Source organism: Colobus angolensis, unplaced genomic scaffold (genome assembly GCF_000951035.1).
Source record: "Colobus angolensis palliatus isolate OR3802 unplaced genomic scaffold, Cang.pa_1.0 Scaffold58, whole genome shotgun sequence".
In the NCBI taxonomy this organism is placed as follows: domain Eukaryota; kingdom Metazoa; phylum Chordata; class Mammalia; order Primates; family Cercopithecidae; genus Colobus; species Colobus angolensis.
This window is the reverse complement of record NW_012119376.1, coordinates 8482995-8490503: the sequence shown is the minus strand read 5'-3', so window position 1 is coordinate 8490503 and position 7509 is coordinate 8482995. Positions and strand designations below refer to the sequence as shown.

The 7509-nt window shown below is 41.5% G+C and overlaps 1 protein-coding gene and 1 long non-coding RNA gene across 2 annotated transcripts in view; one reads left to right on the top strand and one right to left on the bottom strand.

The window, feature by feature from the left end:
• The window catches only part of MAP3K5 (mitogen-activated protein kinase kinase kinase 5), a 242708-nt gene that overhangs the window by 232226 nt on the left and 2973 nt on the right, over positions 1-7509 (bottom strand). The gene's annotated exons all lie outside the window — the stretch shown is intronic.
• LOC105526171 lies at positions 1760-3743 on the top strand. The gene is made up of 2 exons (XR_001004036.1): positions 1760-1988; positions 3144-3743. It is a non-coding gene; the product is annotated as an uncharacterized LOC105526171 (long non-coding RNA).

Sequence of the window (7509 nt, the reverse complement as noted above, 5' to 3'; positions counted from 1 at the left end):
AAAAAAAAAAAAAAAAAAAAAAGAAGAAGAAGAAGAGATAAGAAAAAACAAAAGAAACAGAAGTAATCAACATTTTTAAAGGAGAGAGAATTCTCTGGCTTAGGCAAAGACTTGGTTTTATATGGCTTGGGGTCAGTGGACAGATAACCTGATGCTGATTGATACTGACTAGGACAGCTCTCCTCCATGTTTCTGGTTCTTAAGAGTTCACGGGTATAGAAGAGGCTACAAGTATTGGAAAGTACTGGTATAACTGGTCTCAACCAATTTTAGAGATTGCCTGTACAAAGGAATATAACTTACTTCCTGTATGAATCATATACCAAAGGCAATAGCTTTCCTCATTGTCGATGAACTACTGTAACAGAAAAGGTCTGCTTATAGTGGAATGTTTTCTGTTACCCTGTGCAACTTCTGTGGCATTTAAGTTACACAGATCTGCTCTACTATGATTTTATGAAACAAGAGATGCCCAAAAAATATTTAAAATTCTCTCTCCTGTCTCCCCTAAGAAAATTACCACAATGCAGCTTCAGTTATTTCTGTTTTCCTTTGGAAAACCAAAAACACTACAAAATAAAATTCATATAAAATGTAAGTGATCAATTATTTACATTTTTTGAACAATTAGACAAGACTGTGAAGATCGGCTTTGTCTCGTATCCTTCCTTCTTTTCCACTAACCTGGCACATATTTCGATCAGTGTCTCTAGTCAATACCTCTGGCCAAAGAGAAAAACTACTACATTAAAACAACTAGGCTAGGCGCAGTGGCCCACACCTGTAATCCCAGCACTTTGGGAGGCTGAGGCAGCAGGATCGCTTGAGTCCAGGAGTTTGAGACCAGCCTGGGCAACATGGTAAAACCCCATCTCTACATAAAATACAAAAATTGGCCAGGCTTGGCTGTGCTCAAAGCAAGAGGATCGCTTGAGTCCAGAAGGTGGAGGTTGCAGCTGGAGCTGAAATAATGCCAACGTACTCCAGCCTGGGTGATAGAGCAAGATCATCTTTAAAATAAATAAATAAATAAATAAATAAATAAAAACCCACAACTACAGAAACCAATATATTACAGTCACCAATGGATTTTTAATTTATCATTTTGCCTTGATTTCTTTTATTTCCCTTTTATGCCACTAATAAAATTTTCAAGATCTTTCTCATATCTAGCCAGTTTCCCCACCTACTTATATACAAATTACAGGAAGATGAGGCTGTCTTCAAGATATATTTTTCCCAAAGCTGTGGGTTCCCAGTTTCTTCTGATAACCACACAGCTGTGGGTTCCTGCAACACTGCCCACTCCCACCACATTTCCCACTCTCATCTTGCCCCGGGTGGAGTGGGGCGACTGCTGGCATGTTCTACAGCCACAGTGAGGGTCCCAAAAGCGTGTGATACAAGGCGCTCAAATGGCCTCCTGGGAGGGGCCATCATTGCATAGCACACTGTCAGCCCTGAAGTCAGTAGCCAACAATGCATTTTCCTACGGTTCTCTACTTTCCTGGCTTGGGGTGGTGTTTGAAGGCACCATTTGGAGGAAGTACTTGGAAAGTAGGCACGGTTGGTACCTCATGCTGAAGAGCCTTGCACATTTACTGGACTTTGTGCTTGTCCATCTCCTACCACTTCACAAAGAAAGTATGAACCAATTTTATCCTGCAAACCAGAAACAGGAACTGAATGGGCCTCTAACCAGACCTCTGATACAGGAAGTAGGGCACAGTTCTTATAGCCACCAGAGGGGAACTGCCCTATATACAGAGAACTCCCAAAAGGCTGGCTCCAGCCAAGGCCACTGGTGAGACAAGCCTGTGTTATGCACTTATATAATACACAGGCTTCACCTAGAGATAGAACAGCTCGAACTACCAACTGATAATGTCTCAAGTAGACAAAAGGTGACCAAATTAAGGACAGAAACCAGGATCCTGGGAGCCTAGGAAGCAGAGCTGGTCATGACAACATGCAGTTGATGATATGGGGTAAGAAATTGGTACTCTAAAAACTAATCTGTTTTTGTGCTCTGGAGTTTTCTTTTTGATTTTGCTTTTTTCCGTCCGATTTTCTAGTTAAGCTCTTTTTAAAAAATTACAGTTTTACCTTAATTGACCCATTATCCAAGAAAGCAAGAAGCAGCACAGTGCTGTCGGTTTGTATGAGGTGGGTGGCAGCTGCCACAATGGTGTGCCAGGGAACGTGAACAGCTCAGAGAAAAATCATGTGTTGGGCACCATTGGGATTTTTTTTTAATTGTTTCCTAACCAGAGTTTTGCCTTACGAGTTTCTCCACGTTTGCTCTTTTGATAATTTTACTAAGGTTCGTTTCTCACGTGAAGCAGTGGCTGAAAGGTGGGAAGGGGCTGCAGGGTGGTTCCAATCAGAGGCTCTCAAACACTACTGTATTGACTGGTGTGATAAAGTTTTCACTCATCCATAAAGAAATGGGAAAAATAAATAAAAAGTCATGAGTGTTTCCATACATTTTCTGTATGCAAAGATCTGCCCTTCATTCCAAAGTTATGTGCCCCCTAATTTTTTTTAACATAAAACTTTCCTTTTTAAGAAATCATGGCAATAGGTGGCTGGTTGTTGATTTTCTTCTCTCTCTCTCTCTTTCTCTCTCTCTCTCTCTCAATTTTCCTCACTTTCTCTCTCTACTTATAACAACACTCTTATTTAGAAAAATTTAAACGTTGGCAAACACATGTCAGTCCTCCAAATTTTTTAACTGGTTCGTGGGAACCACTATTTAGGACATACAGACTTTACCCTCTACTTCAAAATATATGAGATAATATACTTGGAAAGCATATTGAAAGTAGAAATGCAGAAGTGGGATGGAAAATTTTCAAGAACTTCTCCATCTGGGATAGATGGGATACACGGTTATGTTCTGTTTTGTTTTATTGTTTTACCAAATAAGATTAGAAGTCCTAAGGAGCTTTGCTGGAAGCAAATTGGAGCCAAAGCCTGGCAAGGTCAGATGCCTCTCCGGCGAGATGGCATATTAACACATGAGCGACTTTTGTCACAAGCTCAAGTAAAGTGGGAACATACCATGGATGAGAATAGAAAAGCTAAGTTCTCACAATTTCAACTAGCATGTGCTTCCCTCCTGTTACCTATGATTGCTACAGGGTGAAAAGCTGAGTAAGAGACTGCAATCTGCAGTGAGCCAAGCTGAAAGGCCCGGGCGGATGTGAAGGCTGGTGGCAAGGAAATGGGAAGCGGGCAGCCAAGCTAACCCTGTGTCCACTGAGGGAGTGAGGTGGCCTTGAGCAGAGCAGTATCCCTGGGTCTTACATCGGCAGGAAATAGAAGGGGAAGAAGCCTAAAGGAAGTGATAGTGTTGCTGGATCTCCTGCTGGCATTGCCTCCTCTTTCACACAGCATCCTGGTTCTCCCTGCAGCTACCTGATCTTCCCTTGTTCCCTACCTCACCACAGTCCCACCCCCTTCACCACTCCAAGTTGATGCTTCTCCTACATCTGGCCAAGACGCTACTCAGAGCTGGATGAAAGCAAAAGTAATTGCTCTAATACAGGTTTTAGGTTTCAGAAACAGAATTTTCCCGAATGTTTAAAATGGTGAATGGTTCCATACACTGTGTTAACCAGGCTTCTTATAAGCTAGTCCCAGAATCTGCTCACCATGTGCAATACTGTTTCTACAAAAAGTGTGCTCCAAGCAAGAACCTTCAAACATTTAATCTGAATGAATGAATATATCCTTTTCAAGGTTCAGTGTTTTCATAAGCAAAATGAGAGAATAACAGAATTGATGTCTTTTGAAAAAAATTTAGGGCTGGGTGCAGTGGCTCATGCTTGTAATCCCAGCACTTTGGGAGGCCAAAGCAGGCAGATCACTCCTGAGGTCAGGAGTTAGAGACCAGTCTGATCAACAAAGTGAAACCCCATCTCTACTAATAATACAAAAAAATTAGCTGGATGTGGTGGCACACAATTGTAATCCCAGCTACTCAGGAGGCTGAGGCAGGAGAATTACTCGAACCCAGGAAGCAGAGGTTGCAGTGAGCAAAGATCAAGCCACTGCACTCCAGCCTGGGCAACAAGAGCAAAACTCCATCTCAAAAAAAAAAAAAAAAAAAAAGTATTTGGAAAGCTTCCCAGTTGGGATCTGTCCACCTACCCAGGGCAACACAATAGTATTGACATCTCTTAGCTTTTACAGAATTTTCTGTCTACAATGCAGAGGGCGAAGAAGGGGTATTGTCAGCTTGGCTTTGCTGTCTCTGAGTGACAGTCTGTTGTATACGTAAATAAGATGAATTTTCATAAAAGCATTAATAGAACATTAGTTTCACCTCAGAAAGAAAATGAAAAAGCAAATGACAAGAGTAGTCAAAGAAGAAATTAAAATATAGGCAAATAGTAATCAGATCGAGAAAAATCAGTGCAAAGGTTTAACTTGTAACCTATTCTTTTTAAAGATACCAGTACACAAAGATTGGGAAAGTTTATTAAAAATGTTACCAAACTTTAAGTTCTTCTTGTTTTTTGTTTTGTTTTGTTTTGTTTTGAAACAGGGTCTCATTCTGTCACCCAGGCTGGACTGCAGTAGCACGATCTCAGCTCACCGCAGCCTCAGCCTCCCAAGGGATCCTCCCATCTCAGCCTCTCGAGTAGCTGGGACTAAGTTCTTATTCACTCCCTTAGGTTGAGCTATTCGAACATCACTGTTTCCCATGGAAACGTTGAGACCTTCATTAAGCTCTCCATGCTTACCCTGCCATTTCACTTCAGGTGTCACCTCCTTTAAGAAGCTACCCCTTGCAGGTGTGGTGGCTCACACCTTTAATCCCAGCTCTTAGGGAGGCAGAGGCAGGAGGATAGCTTGAGCCCAGGAAATTGAGACCTGCCTGGGCAGTATAGCGAGACCCCATTCTCCACAAAAAGGAAAAAAGCAAGCAAAAATACGCATGAGAAGCTACCCTTGAGCCCACTGCAGCCTCAATCTGATTTTTTAAGCTGTGTCCTGGGAGCCCAGGGCATCCTGGCACAGAGGCACTGCTATGGCAAAGGCATTGGTCTGCCCTCCCCACCAACTCTGAGCTCTTCAGGGGCAGGAATATGATATATACAAGCAGTTCATTTAATCTCCATGAGCTGAAATGACTCATTTGTTTTAATAATGTTGTCATTTTAAAGTACAGAATTTGAGAGCTGGACAGAATCTCAAATACCAATTATTCCAACTCTCCACTCTTTTCTGAGGCTTTAAATGACTTGCTCCAAGTTAGAAAACAATCAGGACCCGAAGCCAAACCTTGAAAATGCTGTTCTAATGCTTTGTGCCTGCATCCCATGCTGCCTTGCCTTTGTAAATTCACAGGATTAAATAAGGGAATCCTAAAAGCTGTGTTCAATTCCCCCTTTACTTCTATCCCTGGTCAATTTTACAAGCAAAGAAACACCACTGGAGGCAACGAAGGGCCATTCTCGCAATTACATGGTTCACAGCAGAGCTGGGATGAAGACTCAGATCTGATATGAGGGACCATGTTCTTCCCACTAGCTCATAAAAATTCAACTTTCAAGTACAGGTCGTGGGTGTACAGCAAAGGTCAGCATGGCACAGGGGCCAAATCCTGCGGGTCACCTCTTTTTGAGTATGGCTTACAAGCTAAGAATGGTTTTTACATTTTAAAATGGTTATAAAACAAGAAATCATACTTTGTGAAATATATGAAGTTCAAATTTCAGTGTCCATGAATAAAGTGTGGTTGGAACATAGTCACGATCATTTGTTTAGATCCTGTTTATGGCTGCTCTTGAGTAACAGGGCAGAGCTGAGAAATTGTGAAAGAGACCTCAAGAAATAAAACCGCACACCTAAAACCATCTGATCTTCAACAAAGTCGACAAAAATAAGGAATGGAGAAAGGACTCCCTATTCAATAAATGGTGCTTGCTAGCCATATGCAGAATAAATTTGGACCCCTATCTATCACCATATACAAAAATTCACTCAAGATGGATTAAGGTTTAAATGTGAGACCTCAAACCATAAGAATCCTAGAAGAAAGCCTAGGAAATACCATTCCGCATTGGCCTTGGGAAAGAATTTATGACTAAGTCCTCAAAAGCAATCGCAACAAAAACAAAAATGACAAATGGAACCTAATTAAACTAAAGAGCTTCTGCACAACAAGAGACACTATTAAGAGAGTAAACAGACAACCCTCAGAGTGGGAGAAAATATTCACAAACTATGCATTTAAGAAAGGTCTACAAATCAACAAGCAAAAAAACAAATAACCCCATTAAAAACTAGGCGAAAGATATGAACAGACACTTCTCAGAAGAAGACACACAAACAGCCAACAAACATATGAAAAAATGTTCATCATCACTAATCATCAGAGAAATGCAAATCAAAACCACAATGAGATAACATCTCACACCAGTCAGAATGGCTTTTGTTAAAAAGTCAAAAAATAACAGATGTTGGCGAGGCTGCAGAGAAAAGGGAACTCTTATACACTGTTGGTGAGAATGAGAATTAGTCCTGCCACCGTGGAAAGTAATTTGGAGATTTCTCAAAGAACTAAACTACCATTTAGTAGAAAGAGCTGAACTACCGTTCGACCCAGCAATCCCATTACTAGGTATATACCCAAAGGAAAATAAATTTTTCTACCAAAAAGACACCAAAACCAGATACGTTCTCACTTAAGTGGGAGCTAAATACTGGGTAGAAGTAAACTTAAAGATGGGAGGCTGGGCACGGTAGCTCATGCCTGTAATCCCAGCACTCTGTGAGGCCGAGGTGGGCAGATCATGAGGTCAGGAGTTCAAGACCAGCCTGGCCAACATGGTGAAACCCTGTCTCTACTAAAAATACAAAAATTAGCCAGTCATGGTGGCATGCGGCTGTAGTCCCAGCTACTCGGGAGGTTGAAGCAGGAGAATCGCTTGAACCTGGGAGGCGGAGGTTATGGTGAGCCAAGATCATGCCACTGCATTCCAGCCTGGGCAACAGAGCAAGACACCATCTCAAAAAAAAAAAAAAAAAAAGCTTAAAGATGAGACCAACAGACAGTGGGGACTACTAGAAGGAGAAAAGAGAGGGGGCTGAAAAACTACCCATTGGGTACAATGAAATTTTTTTTTCATTCATACCCCAAACCTCAGCATCACATAATGTATCTCTGTAACAAACCTGCACAAATACCCTCTGATTCTGAAGTAAAAGTTTTTTAAAAACTGCAGTCTAAAATATTTAGTATCTGGACATCTCCAGAAGTTTGTCAACCCCTAGTGAGGAAGAACAAGCCCTCTTAGAAGTCAGAAGAAAATAAGTTCTACTACCATCAAACTCCACGGCCCTTAGTTTAGAAAAAAAAAAACAAAGGGAGGCTGGGTGAAGGGCTCACGCCTGTAATCCCAACACGCTTGGAGGCCAAGGCAGGAGTACTGCTTGAGGCCAGAAGTTTGAGACCAGTCTGGACAACATAGAAAGACCCTATCTCTACAAAAAAAA